Raw genomic sequence first — 15,273 nt, 5'->3', positions numbered from 1 at the left:
TATCCCATTTTACAAATGAGGAGACTGAGGCCCAGAGGGGTTGAAGTCCTTGCCTTCGAGCTCCCAGCAGGTATGTGATGGGGCAGGGTCTTGAACCGGCACTCTCTGGTTTTAGAGTGTGCTTACCCTCTACCACAATGGTTTTCTAAGTGGGTTCCCAGACCAACCGCATCAGTACCCAGGAATCTGCAAGAAATGTACACTCTTGGGCCCCTTCCAGACCTGCGGAATGAGGGACGCTGGGCATGGGATACAGCAAGATGTGCTAAACAAGCTGCCCAGGGGACACTGCTTGCTCAAAGGTGCTATGCTCCTATACACCTTCTCAGGAGGGGAGGAGGGGGAGGCAGGAGAAGAGGGCAGGGGCCAGATGGCGGGGCTCCAGTGCCCTAAGAAGGAGCTCCCCCCAGTCCTTTGAGCTGGGAGCCACTTCTCCTTCCAGGTTTGCCCGGCTAATTTGCAGGTCATGTGCTATAACAGTACCCTTGTGATCCAACACAGCCAGGCAACATAGAACCCACCGGAGGGCTGAGGTTCCCAAGGCGGGGGCAGCCACAGCCCCCAAGGACACAACCCCCTCTGCAATTCTCAGGACGGTGCATAGCAACACCAGGACACACAGAGTCTCCCAGGACCTCAGAGGAGTCCCCTGGCAGGTGGGCGAGGGCTAGCCAGCCTCAAACCCGAGTCTCCCAACTCCTAGGAGGGGGTTTTCACAGAACACCCACCGGGGGCCCATCAGAGCATCCATCAGCGATACTCCCTGCACTGCTTCCAGCTTGCAAGGGTTGGGGACCCACACCCCATTCTGTACTCCAAAATTACATGATCCTGAGCAAGTCACCTCAACTCTCTAGGCCTGTTTCCCCATCTGCCAGAGGGAAGAGGCTGGACTCAATTTCTAATCTGCTATTCTCCCCAAACCTCTTAGCCCACAGATATGCACTGCTGGCCTGTGGTGTGCTCCAGCCAGGCAGGGAACACAGTTGAGGGGCTGATGGGGGGTGGTGGTGAGGATCCACGGCATGCAGATTCACCAAGGGCGGGGTAACCAACACCCCCCCCCAAGGGACAGAGCCTTGCTGAGTTCCCCAAACCAAATCAAACCAAGTGGCATCCTGCCCTCTTGCTGCCAACCCAGGCTTCCTCTTCCTCTCCCTCCCCACAGCCCTGGGCCGGTGGGCGGGGCAAAGGGCCGGTGGGGCGGGGCAAAGGGCCAGTGGGCGGTTGTGGGGGTGGGATTCAGAATCCCAGAGGAGCCAGCTGCGTGGCCTCCTCAGGCTGCTGACCTCCCTGGGCCTCCACGGCCACACCACCACCTCCCACGCCTCCAGGAGAGCCTGGCCTAGTCCCCAGGCTCTGGGAGGGTTCCAATAGTTCGGGGGCAGGATGTCACTTACAGCCAAAGGAAGTGGGACAGAGTCTCTAATAAGAAAGGAAGAGCTGTGCTTGCTGGTCTGCACATGGGGGTGGTGGTAAGGGGGGGTTCGAGGAGGAAGGGGAAGTAGTGCAGTGGGGAGTGGAAGAAGACAGACACACAGACAGCGATGGAGAGAGCTAGCCAGCCAGCCAGAGAAAGAGACAGTGATGGGGGAGAGACAGAGATGGGAGGAGGTAGAGTGTGTGTGTGGGGGGGGGGGGGGCGGACACAAACAGAGGGAGAAAAGGATGGGAAGGAGGTGGGGAAAGACAAAAATAGAGACCAAGCAGCCCCACAGAGCAGAGCAGCCTGGGACTCCAACTTCAGCTCCACAGGGACAACTAGCAGCTCCACCCCCACCCCCTCCCTGCCCCTCAGTCAAGGCTCCTGAAGCTTCAGGGAAGGTACAGGACATTAAGACCAAGGTCAGTGCTGGCCTGGCCCCCTCTGAGCCCCCCCACCCCGACCTCCTGTCGTGGGGTTCCCCAAATTCCCACCTACTGAGGACCATCTGACCAATGCTGGCTACATCCAGAACCCCCTTTATTCTCACTTACTTAATATTTTTGTTAAATGGATTCAATATTGCTAAAACAGATTTTCAAAGGAAGGTATAACCCACTGGCTGAAATTAAAAACATGCCCTAATTAAAAAGTAACTGCAAAAAATAAATGCAAAGGAAGCAATCCTTAGGCCTCCCAGCTGGAGGCCCCCACCTGCCCAAGGGGCCCTGGGGGAGCGCAGCAGGGATCTGTCTTTGTTAACCCACAAGAGTCTGGCGAGAAGCATTAAGTTAGCACCAACTGGAGGCTTTCTCCTGGAAGTAAGTCATCAGGGCGGAGGGGGGCTTGCAGAGGAAAACTCTTTCACACTCTAGGGTCAAATCTGGGTTCTCTGGTGTGGTACTTTAAACCATGTTGTGACTTGACTTCCGCTGACCTCCAATGTTAACGCCACACACACACACACACACACACACACACACACACACACACACACACTAAAGTCTCTCTGCCATGAACTCTACCAAACGTAGGAAGCCCAGCATCTCACACCTCCAAACTTTTGCACCTATGGTTCTCTTCCCCTGGAAAACCTTTCCTGTCCATCTAACTCCTACTGACACAATTTGTACCTCTCCTCCAGGAAGCCCTCCATGTCTGCCTACCTTCCCCAACTGCCTCCAATCCCAGTACCAGTGTCCCCCAAAGTGCTGAGCTGCTGTGTGATTTCTTTGGAATGCACAAGGTGGTGCTTCCCCACATCTGCTCAGAACTCAGCAGGGTGCCCGATTCCCAGCATGGGCTGCAAGGATAGTTGTTGACTCAATGGGAGGAGAACAGACAAAGAAATGAAGGCTCCCTGATGCCCTTGGACAGCTTGAAATGAAAACAAAACCCTCTCTGTGCTCTGTGGAAAAGTTCCAGGCAGAAGCTCCTGTAAAACAAGAATGAGATGACTTGGCTCCAATAGGCCTCACTCACTCCCCAGCCCACAGGCTTTGGGTCAGTTTCCCAGCCCTTGTGAGCCTCAGTTTTCTCATCTATAAAATGGAGACAATAATATTACCCACATATGATAGAATTAAGCCAAGTACCCGGTAGGCACTCAAATATTAACTGCAATCATTTTTACTACCACCTTACACTTACCAAACCATAAAATATTATCACTTGAAGGGACCCAAGAAATGATTATCAGGGGTTGCCAGACTTTCTGTAAAGGGCCCAATAATAAATATTTTCAGTTTTGTGGACCATATGGTCTTTGTCAGAACCACTCAACTCTGCTGTTGTAGATGGAAGCAGTCACAGACAAAATATAAATAAATGAGCGTGGCTGTGTTCCAATAAAACTTTATTTATAAAAACAAGCAGCGAGCCAAATTTGGCCCACGTAGTTTGCCAACATCTGATCAATGCCCTCATTGCTTCTCGTCTTTAGATGCACAGCACCAGAGTCCCACGGGAGCTGGTTAGAAATGTTGCCATAGGGCCTGCCCCAAACCTGCTGACTCAGGATCTGCACTTTAAGAAGTTCCCCAAGGGATCTGTGTATGCATTAAATTTTGAGAGGTTTTGTACCCAACTTCCTAGCTCAGCTCCTCTGGTCGGAGATGTGGTTCACTCTTTTTCTCATCTGATGCCTCCTCCAGAAGGTAAACTCCAGGAAAACTGGAACCTGGCAGCCTCCTAAGTCCTGAACCCCAGCATCTAGCTGAGAACCCGCCATGTGTCCCTGTTCATCAAGTATGTACTGAGTGCCTAGTATGACCTAGGCAGGCCCAGTGCCAGGCACCAGGGACATGCAGTGACTGTAGACGCTAGCAGGGGGTGTCACTCAGTGCAGTCACGGAATGGATGCAGCCTCTGGAGTTGGGAAGACCTGGATTTGAACCCTGGTGCTGTCCCATCAGGCCGGTGTGACCTTGGGAAAGTGACTCAACTGTCTCCAAGCCTCAGTTTCTGGGAAGTAGGGTGGTGAGTAACAAACGCCTCCCTGGTACCTTGTGAGACTAGAGAAAGGGTATGCAAGGATGCAGATGCATTGGGACACATGCACACACACACGCCAGTACTCACAGCAGAGGGAGGGCTGGCCCCAAATATCTCACTGTGGGTTAGGTGGGGGCCTGAACCGGTTAAGGAGGGACCCTGGGGCCCAGACACAGGGGCTCCTCATCCGAGGAGTACGGAATGGGGACAAGCTTCCGGTGTATTAAAAGCCTTGAGGGTTTACAGTGGCAGAAAAGGCATCAGGAGGCCTCAGACAGCCTCTGATGTCCTAGAAACGCAGAGCTGGCAGGACTCTTACAGAGCATTGAAACCAGTGGTTAACAATAAAATCTGTTTTTAAAGCAATGTAAATGCTTGTTCAAGTGACACCCAGGCAGGTCTGTGGTGTCCTCAGCGCCCTGAAGGCTGCACTGGGCCAGAGGGCCCTTGAGGTCAGGCTGGGAACGCATGTGGGGACCAGCAGAGCCCCAGCTATCTAAGGGGCAGCTTCAGGCAACTCCAATTTGGCTTAAGCTCCTGAGTTTCCAAAAGAAGTGAGAAACTGGAACTATTCTGTAAAAATATTTGACTGTTGGCTTGATTGAAAATAAAACACCATGGGAGTTAAACAAAAAACATCTTGTGGGTCCAACCATTGACAGGCAGCTTATGCTACAGCCCGACACGCCCATTTCACAGATGGGGAAACTTTAGTGTCAAAGAGGGGAAGCGCCTAGCCCAGTGTCACACACTCATCTGTAGGCAGAGTTGGGACTCCGCTGCCTCCAAGCTCTTGCCCACCCCCTCACTGCTCATGCGAGTGTGGGGAGTGGGAGGGAATAGGGGGTCGGGGGAGTAAGAAGCTGGACTTCACAAGCCAAGGGCCTGCTTGTTCTGTCCACCCAGGAAAAAGTGTGGACAAAGGGACAGGAGGAACATCTATGGTTAATATATAATAACATAATATGTAACAATAATTATATAATAATGCAATAGCTGACATTTTCTGAGTGTCTTCTATGTGCTGGGTGTTAAGACAGGATATGGACATGGGGTCAGATGGTCATTAAGAGTCCAGACGCTGGATTCAAATCCTGTCTTTCCCACTTCCTAGCTGGGTGACCTTGTGCAAATTACTTCACCTCTCTGTGCCTCAGCTTGTTCATCTCAAAGGGCTGTTGGGAGAGTTATATGAGTTAAAGTACACTAAATGCATTTATAAAGTACACAAAATGCGCTTTGACAGATGGCTCACAAAGGGACACACTCAAGAGTTCAAAGAGCCTGTCTAACCCAGGGGCCCCACATTTTGCCTGGTGGCAGAGTATGTACTTTACCCCCATCCCCTTGGGTCCAACAACATCAAAAGGTAGGTTCTATTTGTGCCTCTGTTCTGCAGGTGAGAAAACTGACGCACAGGGAAGCTAGCCAATGGCCCTAGACACATAGCCCTTAAGTGGAACAGCGGGATTCTAACACAGACCCAAGCCCTCGAGCACGTTCCCACCGAGCCCGCTTTCTGGCCATCTGCCCGTCTATGGCCACAGCAGCCTGGGTCAAAAGTCGGGCTGATGCAAGAATTCACTTGGGAAAGGGCCAACTGCCTGCCCTGTGCTGCCCACCATCTGAGCACACAGGATAACATGAAGCTCCTCCCCAGGCGACAAGGGCACTCCCCAGACGCTCCCCAGGGCACATGGGCACTGCCCTCCAAGGTCCTTCCCTGCAATTTCTGGGGCTTGACCCAGCTCTAGGGCTTCTCTGAATGAATCATTCCCACCAATCGTCCTCAAGCCGCAGCCTGGGGCGGAAGAGACCTGAGAAGGCGCGGGTAGGAGAGGGCAGGCATCCCAGGATTTTCTCTGGAGAGGCCCCAGACAAGCAAGGGGACTTGCAGGCAGTACGAAGAGGTGACAAGTGGGGAGGCCAGGAGCTGCAGCTACCCAGACAAGCTTCCACAAATGCCACATGGCCAACCCCAGCCACCAGTCCACACCAGGCTTTCCAAACACCAATACGAGCTACATGTGACCTGCCACTCTTGCTATGAATCAATCCACAAAGTCACATCGAGAATGCGCTAGGACAGCCTTACCGATCGCAAGGTGCTACTGCATCCGAGTTCTGGCTCAGTCCATGCCCATTCCCCAGGAAGGCACACTGAGGCCCAGAGAGGGGCAGTCCCTTGCTAGCCTCCTCAATCCTATTTTCATCTCCCCAGCCTGCCAGGAATTCAAAGGTTTTAAAAGGGCAAAGAAGGGAAAGTATGCACAAAGGAATAAAAGCAGGAGAGGCTGGCTATAGCCACCAGAAGGCCTGGTCTCAAGTGATTCACTTGGGCTACTCACGTGGCCACGGGGGCGGGGGTTCCCCTGCAGTGTCAGCATGGGGGGCCAGGGCGGAGCATGAATAGGACCAGTCTCCCTTTTGGGGCCAAGGGATAGGCCTTCCCTTTGGGTTGCAATCTAGGAAACTCAAGGGTCTCTCTGGCCTCTTGGGATCCTATCAAGGGGACCCTACTCCCCAACTCCCCACTGGCCTGGGGCGTGAAGGTCTGAGCAGTTTCCAGCTTTCCTTTATCCTGCCCATAGGTTCCTAATAGGAGCTACCAGGTGCTGTGCCAGGTCCTGGGGTGGGTGCTGAGCCCCTGGGTTCCTCCCTGCCTCCCCTTGTGGCACACAGGGCTGGTCGAATTCCCTCAGCCAATATGTGCCACTGTGACAAAAGGAACAAAAGTGTACACCTCCCTCAGGCTACGCGCTCCACAGGCTTGATCTGCTTCCCTAGTGGATGGTCCCAGGGACGTCGGTGACCTGCAGGCCACTCCTTAACCTCCTGAGGAGGCACTTGATTTAATGCATATTAGAAAATGATTTATAACTAACACATCAAAGATTATAACTGCTTCGGAGAAGACTGCATTTATATAAGATTAGCAGAATCCTCATATGCTGCTGGTGGGAAAGTAAAATGGTGCAGCTGCTTTGGAAAACAGTTTGGCGGTTCTTCAACAGGTTAAACATAGGATGACCACATGACCGAGCAATTCCTCTCCTAGGAATACACTCTGGAGGAATGAAAATGTCTGTTCCCACAAAGACTTGTCCATGCCCGTTCACAGCAGCATTCATAATAGCCAAAAAGTGGAAATAACCCAAATGTCCCTAAATGATAAATAAAATGTGGTTTAGCCATACAATGGAATATTATTCAGCTATGAAAAGTAATGAAATGCTTTTTTTAAAAAAAAGGGGAAGTACTGATGCTATCACGCAGATGAACCTTGGAAACCTTATTGTGGATGAACCTTGGAAACCTTATTCTAAGGGAAAAGCACCAGTCACAACAGGCCACACAGCGCATGACTCTGTTTACTTGGAACGTCAGCACAGGCAAATCCACAGAGACAGAAAGCCGATTAGAGGTTGCCAAGGGGATAGGGAAGGAGAGGTCAAGGAGTGACTGATGACGGGTCCAGGGTTTCTTTTTGAGTGATGAAAATTTTCTAGATTTAGATGAAAATGCTCTAGAATTAGATGGCGGCACAACTCTGTGAATATCCCCAAAACCACTTAATTGAATACTTTAAAAGGGTGAATTGTATGGCATATGAATTATATTTCAATAAAGCTGCTATAAAACAAATGACATGAGGTTTTAAAAAATAAGATGATAGAAACATTCATATTACATATTAAGTAAAGTACAACTGGAATTCAATGGGGGTAAAATAGTTCATAAATAATGCAACAAACCCAATATGACAGTCATGGAAACGGAGGTTGAGTGAGGCAGGCTAGTCCAGGCCACATCACTACTAAACCAGAGTGAATCACACCTAAATATGCCCAAATCCAGAAGCCTGGCCTAACCATCAGGCAAGCCAAGCCGTTTGGAATGAAAGGATATGAGACAGGGTGTGTAAGAGGTGTCCACAGCCCAGGATGGGAGACAGACATGAAAGCAGGTGAGTGAGGTAAAGGACCAGTTCCCTCTGTGGGGTTCACAACAGGAAGCACCCAACAATGCCTAGGGAGTGCCAGACAAGGCTTCCAGGAGGGGGTGCTGCGAGCAGGCTTCTGAAGGATAAGTAGGAGTTGGCTAGCCCCATCCCCAAAATTCTCACACGACCTGAAGTCATGAGGTCTGAGGGTGAGTTTCAGCCCTGCCACATCCTAGCTGCGCGACCTAGGGCCATAGGTACATGACCGCTCCGAGCCTCAGTTTCCCCATTTGTAAAAAGGGGAGGGGCAAGGTGATAGAGCCGTGCCTTCTTAGGACTGCACTGAAGCGGATGGTTCTCACCCTTCCTCCTGAGTGGATGGGCCTTTGAGTGGGAATGCCAAACCTCCACTTCTTTCCCACATAATAATACTCTGCCAGGTCAGGCGTGCCCAACCTTGGCCACCATTGCCACCTTTCCTTTGCTGCCACTCCTAAACCCAGCTTTATAACTTCCGACCAGCTCATACTGAGAGGGGTGGGATCCTCTGACCAAATTTCGCCCCACCTCTACCGGGTGACCCCCGAGTTCACGAGGGCTTCCTCTAAGCCATGCTCTCGGCGCCCCCCTGCCCAGCCAGCGCTTTTCCACCTCCCACTGCACACACTTTTGATACGCCTCGCAACTCCACGGAGGCTGCAAGTTAACTTCCACGCGCCCCCCGCGCGTCCCGGCGCCCGCCTGGGGGTCCCCACGCGCCGGGAAGGGATGGGAGACTCGGATCGCGGTGACACGTCGCGCTCCCCCAGCCCCCCGCCCTCCGCCACACACACAAACACTGAGCACCTCCCGGGTGCAGGGTCCGTAGCGGGAAGCGCGGGAATGGGGTCGGGTCTTTGCCGCACCCGGCGGAAAGCGCTCGGAGAGCCGGGCGGGTGCGGATCCTCGAACCACCCGCCCGCGCCGCCTCCCTTCCTGCTCTCAGCCCCGGAGCCCAGGCAGCCACGCCGGGCCCGGGAGGAAGCCGCGAGGGCCGAGGGTTCCCCGGAGCCCGAGGCCGCCCCGCAAGCAGCCCCTGCCGGCGGCGGCAGCCCAGGTCCCCCGCGCCGCCCCAGCGTAACCTACCGTGCGGAGGCGCAGCGAGGCAGCCCCGCGCCACCAGCGAGCGACTCCTCGCTCGCCAGCCGCCCCTGCCGGGGGAGGGGGAGGCACCCGCGCGGGGGCGGGGCCTCGGCGCCGTGACGTAGTGCGGGGGCGGGCCCGAGACGCGGCCCCGCCCACGGCAGCTGCTCGCCCCGGGGGCCGGCCTCGAGGCCAAGCGGTGGGGAGAGGGCGCTCCCGGGAGCTGACCCTCGCCCCGGAAGCCGTGGTCTGACTGCTGGCTTGTCCCCAGGACTGGCAGCTCCCAACTTTTCCTCCCGGGACAGCGCTGTTTAAGAGAAATTCCCTTCTTAAGCAGTGAGTATAATGGTCGCCAAGAAGTGGTGTAAGAGAAAACAAATAGACTAGACCCTGAGGAGGGTGCATTTATGTTACTGTTTGTAAGAAACAGAGAAAAGAGGGAAGGAATATTCATGTATCTGTATATATATCAGTAGCTCTCAAGCATGGGGCGATTTTGCCCTGCCCCTTTGCTCCCCAGGGACGTTTGGCAATGTCTGAAGACAATTTTGATTGTCACAATTGGTTGGGGTTGTCCTACTGATGTGGAGGGAGTAGAGGCCTGGGGTGCTGTTAAACATCCTACCCCGTAGAGGGCAGCCCCCTTACCCCATCCCTAACAGAACCATTCAACCTAAAATGTCAGTTTTGCTGAGGTTGAGAAATCCTGATATACATGAGTAAAATAAAACACACTGGTAGATTTCACTCAGTCTAAGATACTTAACCTCTCTGTGCCTCTGTTTCTCCGTCTGTGAAATGGGTATATAATACACCTATTTATGCATTAATGCATATGCACTGACTACCTGAAGGAAGAGGAGGAAGGGTAGGTTTTCCCTTTGAACCTTTGTTCTTTGTTCTGTTTGAATTTTTTTAGTTTTATTGTATGTAAATATTGCCTGTTTAAAATAAATATTTGTTATAGTTACAACCATAACAGCAAATATTTTACTGTTGACCTTAGAACAACACAGGTTTGAACTCTGCAGGTCCACTTATGTGTGGATTGTTTTCAATAGATACATACAAGACTGTAAATATATTTTCCTTATGATTTTCTTAGTAACATTTTTCTCTAGCTTACTTTATCGTAAGAATACAGTATACAATACATACAGCATACAAAGTATGTGTTAATCAACTGTTTATATGTTATTGGTAAGGCTTCTGGTTGACAGGCTATTAGTAAAGTTTTGGGAAAGTCAAAAGTTACATGTGGATTTTTTGACTGCACAGGGGACAGGTCAAATTGTGTGTGTGTGTGTGTGTGTGTGTGTGTGTGTGTGTGTGTACAGAGGAGGCCAAAAAAATGTATACACATTTTAAGAAAGGAAGAAACTGTATTAAAATTATGCTGATCGTAACCACTTTGAGCACCTCTTGTAATTGCAGAAGTCAAACGTGACTTGTATTCATCTTTTGTTATCAGTGTATATTGAGTATTACAATTTTAATACAGTTTTCCTTTCTTAAAATGTGTGTACACTTTTTTGGCACCATATATATCTGTTTAGCAATGTATTTTATACAGTCAATAAATGATAACTATTGCTATCTGCTTTTTCTCTGAGCTTTAGTTTCCCTAATGTATATGCACACACACATACCATAGACATACATATACAGAGGGTGCCAAAAAATGTAAACACATTTTAAGAAAGGAAAACTGTATTAAAATTATAATAGTCACTATATACTGATACCAAAAGATGAATGCAAGTCACGTTTGACTTCTGCAATTACAAGAGGTGCTCACAGTGGTTACATCAGCATCCAGACACTTCTGATTATGGTGAACTACTGCTTGAGCAACGTTGACCACAGTGTCCACTTATATACATTTTTTTGGTGGCCAGGTAATGTGTGTGTGTGTGTGTGTGTGTGTGTGTGTGTGTAAAATTACCTGCCAAGTGTCAGACATTGCTCTAAACACTTTATATATTTAAACCTTTAATAGCCTTGTGATAAGTCTCTTATCATCCCATCTTACAGATAAGGCATACAGATATTAAGTAATTTTCCATAGCCAGCCATGTATTCCTTCAGAGCTCATCCATTAATTCATTCATATAGCCAATAAATAGTGCCTGCCATGCAGAACATGCTGGAACTGATCAAATGAAATCCCCTGCCTCCATGGAGCTGGCTGCTACTGGTCTGAAATCAGCAGAACAATATTATAGTGTTTATTGTACACATATTAGAGGCTTTGGATGACTAACTGCATCGTAACCCTGCTGGGTGTTTTATCATGTCCCTTGTGGGTGGAGAAATGGAGATCAAGGGAAGAGGTCTGAATAAGGCATGTGTTTAATAACATTCCAGCTATAATATTTTCTGAGCACCCTGTGCTGGGTGCTGGGAGTCAGCAGGTAACAGGAGGACTCGGGCCCTGTGTCCAAGTGGGGGGAGCTGAACCCTCCAACAAGCATTGGGGAGTTGGGGACAGGGAATTAACCTGGTCCAGGGAGAGAGAGCCAGGGGTGTTTACACTGAGGCCTGAAACACAGCGAGGGTTCGCAGAAGAAAGAGCTAGAGAGTGTACCAGTCACAGGGACCCACAGGTGCAAAGGTCCAACAGGAAGCGCCTTTGTCGGGGCCTTGCCTGAAGTACAGAGTAGACCGGATGTGGGGTGAGAGGAGGTTAGAGGGGTCTGCAGGGCTGGGTGCCGCGGGGCTGTGAGAAGGTGTCAGGACTTCCTCTTGCAGCGGTGGACATAGAAGGTGCTCTGCAGCGGAAGGACCTGGTTTGCTTTGCTTCCTGTGGGGAGATCCTCTGGCTACTGACGAGGAGGACAGGAAGGGAGCCTGATTTTGAGGCTGTTGAAATAACCCCAGGAGAAGTTGGCTAACCGAGGGAGGGGCTGGGGGCATGGAGGGAGTGTGGAGTTCCAGAGACGTCTGGGAGAAAGAATGAGCAGATCTTTTGCGGGGCTAAAGAAGAGGGTCTGAATGACCTTCTGGTTTCTAGGTTGGACCTTTTCTCAGCTTCCCAACTCAGCAAACCCCTTCAGCTCTCAAGCTGGTTGTCACCTCCTTGAGGAAGCCGCCTTGTCCCAGAGGGCGTTTGGGATGGACATGACCATGCCTCCTGGGAATGTGATGTGACTTTGAAGGCAGACGAAAGAGCTCACTCTTGTCTGTTCCTCCAGTCTGTGAACAACAAAGCAGGGCCTCCTCTGTCTTCTCCCCCAGCCTGTCTCCCTAGCATCTAGAAAAACCTGGCACTTGGGAGGCCCTTGGTATTTGTCCAAAGCAGGAAGACTACATGTGCCATAAAGCAGGTTGATTCTAAAACTCTTTTCATCTCTGACGTTTGAGAAGACGATGCCGCCACTGATATACGTATTATATTCAAGCTGATTATTTACCCCCTTCCTACAACCTGCTGAGGTTTTAGTATCATTCCTTTCATTTTACAGATGAGGAGACAGAGGCTCCCTCGGGTAATTTGCCTTGATCTAGAGCAACAGCTAGTAGATGCAAACTCAGTACTGTGGGGGAAGCAGGTGGCCCAGCCGTGGGCAGAAAGCCAAGGTAGAGGGGCAGTTTCCCTTCATCTGCTGGAAGGGTGTGGGGTTACCATGGCTAGTTGGGTACCCCGGCTTCACAAAGCACTCTGATCTTGGGTATCTGATCCAGGGGACTGGCTGCCATGGCGACATGGCTCTAAACAGATGCTCACCTCTCTAGACCTTCCTCAGGGCACCACGCCCTTCTCCCAGAACTCAGTTGCTGTGTGTCCATCAGCATCTGGTACTGGCACAAAAAGAATCATAATTTCTGGTTAGTCTTCCCACACCCACCCCACCTCTCGCACATGCCCTGCTCATTTTGTGTCCATGCCTCAATGTCCAAAAGATGGTGAGTTACCTCCTGTGGCTGTCAGTGAACGATGATCTTCCATAACCAAGGTGCTTTGTCTTTTCAAAGGCCTGTGACGCCAAGACTCATGAGCTGGGATCTAGCAATGAAACACAGTGACATCGCCACCTGCCCAGGCATTGTGTTCTGAAGCCGTTGTTTAGAGCAAAACTCATGCAGAGTTAAAACCAACCCCAAGGAGCCCCCAAGAAGGCTGTGAGCAACATGGCTGTTCTGTCGAGTACAGCCCCACTGGTCACCTCCAGCTTCGTACCCATCATGCTTTCTTTCATTGAGCACCTAAAAGAAGTCGAAATTTGAAGTTTCAGTTTCAAGGCAAAAATGTGACTTATCTTTAGGCTGTGAATTTCTGTTCCAGGTGGTGAGAGTTTCACATTTCGAGAGGCATGTTGGAACTAGGACCCACAAAAGGAACAACAGGTTTATAACTCTTGTGTCACACTCCCTCCTGACCTTTCATGTTTGTTTTCTTTTACGTGTTTCTTTTTATCTTTGTTACTTATTTTGGCTCGTCATTTTCATCGGTTCTCTGTTTTTTATTACGTTTTGTTTATTCATAAAGTCATGAGCAGAAGTGAAGTGTATTGATAAAACACTATATTAAATCTAAAGTCATTACTTTGTTATTTTTTTCCAGTTTTTATTTGTGTTGCCCAGTGTACATACCATGTTTCATCAATGCAAATAGGCACATTGTTTTTCATAGAACACCTGTGAGAAAATAAGGATATTGACCACTTTGAGGTGAAAGCCATCCAGAAAATCTAGACTAAGAAGTTTTAGAACTTAACCGATGTTTTCCTTTTATGGGACTTACTCTTCAATCAGAAAATCACAGTGCGTCTTGCTTGCCATCAGTGAGATCTTAGCATTGAAGAAATATGGAAGTTAGGTGCGTGCAGCTCATATGATTGTAAGTCTTGACTCCCACCACAGTAGAATGTTAGAGCTGCACTCAAAGGCCTTAGGAACTGAGGATGGGGATCTATGTAGCTTGACTTTGGACTCTGAGAATCATGGAAGCTTTGAGGTAAATTACAGAATCTTGGAGAATCATGGAATTTTGGAACCCTAGAATCCCAGCGTCAGAATCTTGGGGCTGGATGGACATTTGAGCTGGCATCTCACAGATGGGAAGAATGTGTCCCAGGGAATAGAAGCGATTTGCCCAACATTACAGCTTCTGACAGTCGAGCAGGGCTAACACCTGTATCACCTGATTTCTGCCCAGAAATTCCATCTTCTAGGCCAAGACGGGACAACCTTTCTTCTAACACAAGGCGGCAGGCAGATTGGAGGGTGGAAGTTGGGAGAGCTATGATAGAAGGAAAGGGGAGACTGTGGGCCCCGGAGAGTAAGACCTTGTATGTCAGGTGGAGCCTCAGTAAAACCACAAAGTTGACGTTGTGAGGCCCCATCTGTCTTTCCAGCTTCATCTCCGGCCACACTCAGCATCTCCTCCCCACCCTACTTCTGCCCACACAACCACCAAGGTACTGCTCCCACCTCAGTAAGCATTACTTGGTCCCACCACAAGCTCTCTCAGCCTCGGTGCCTTTGCTTGTGGGGCTGTAGGTCTGCAAGCTGAGTATAACACAGGGGTGCCACATTCACACGGTAGATGTTATAGATGTAGGCCGATCATTTCTGGCAGATGGCAGTGGGACGTCTTCAGGAAAAGGTATCTTTTTATCATTAGCAGGGGCCCTGCTGTTTGCTCTGACTGAAATGCCCTCCTCATTCCCCTTCTCCAAGAAGCAAGCTTCTGCACCATCCTTCAAGGCCTGCAAATATCCCCTCCTCCAGGAAGATCACCATGGCAACACCTCCGCCAGGCTTCTGGCATGGATTAAAGGTTAATAGCATCAATCAGTGCTAACTGGTGATACGGGGAGTCAATATTGCCTGGTGCGGATTTCCCCAAAGCAGGGCATGTACCATTTGTAGTGGGAGACATGATTCTAGGTGGAACTTGGACCCAGGATTAAATAACACTGAATCAGATACAAGAAAACAATGCTCTTTTTCAATCTTCTTTGATTAAATCGGGGAGGAAAAAAACCTCCGTTTGGCGCAAGCATCTCTCATCCCTCTGACACTTGCTAATCACCCATTTTGTCAAAGCGAGCAGTTTGCAGGCTGAGAGCCTTCTGCAGGCAGTGGCGTCTGCTGAGAATTCTATACTTGGTCTTCTTTAAATTGTATTTGTTTATAAGATTGCTTCCTATCTATGGCATAGGATGTTGATTTTCCATTTCCCGTAGCGTTATAAAGTTTTATTTACAAATCAGTGCATTTAAGCAGGAAATAGTAAATCTATTTAAATAAAAATATTAAGTAAATAACAAAGCAGGTGGTAAGCACG

General features: G+C 49.9%; 1 protein-coding gene and 1 long non-coding RNA gene across 3 annotated transcripts in view; one reads left to right on the top strand and one right to left on the bottom strand.

The window, feature by feature from the left end:
- TPST2 (tyrosylprotein sulfotransferase 2) overlaps positions 1-9,118 on the bottom strand; it is a 49,657-nt gene extending 40,539 nt beyond the window's left edge. Inside the window, exon 1 of one of the 2 annotated variants that reach the window (XM_019755584.2) lies at positions 8,985-9,118. The gene's annotated coding sequence lies outside the window, so the exon portion shown is untranslated. The remainder of the gene's footprint in view (positions 1-8,984) is intronic. The other variant, XM_074321225.1, reaches the window with a different exon arrangement.
- Positions 9,119-9,139: 21 nt separating this feature from the next.
- On the top strand, positions 9,140-13,534 carry LOC141569153 (uncharacterized). The gene is made up of 2 exons (XR_012492577.1): positions 9,140-9,317; positions 12,957-13,534. It is a non-coding gene; the product is annotated as an uncharacterized LOC141569153 (long non-coding RNA).
- The last annotated feature ends 1,739 nt before the right edge of the window (positions 13,535-15,273 follow it).

This window comes from Rhinolophus sinicus, linkage group LG16 (genome assembly GCF_036562045.2).
Source record: "Rhinolophus sinicus isolate RSC01 linkage group LG16, ASM3656204v1, whole genome shotgun sequence".
NCBI lineage: Eukaryota > Metazoa > Chordata > Mammalia > Chiroptera > Rhinolophidae > Rhinolophus > Rhinolophus sinicus.
Note: the sequence above shows the minus strand (reverse complement) of the source record. Positions and strands in the feature narration are given on the sequence as shown.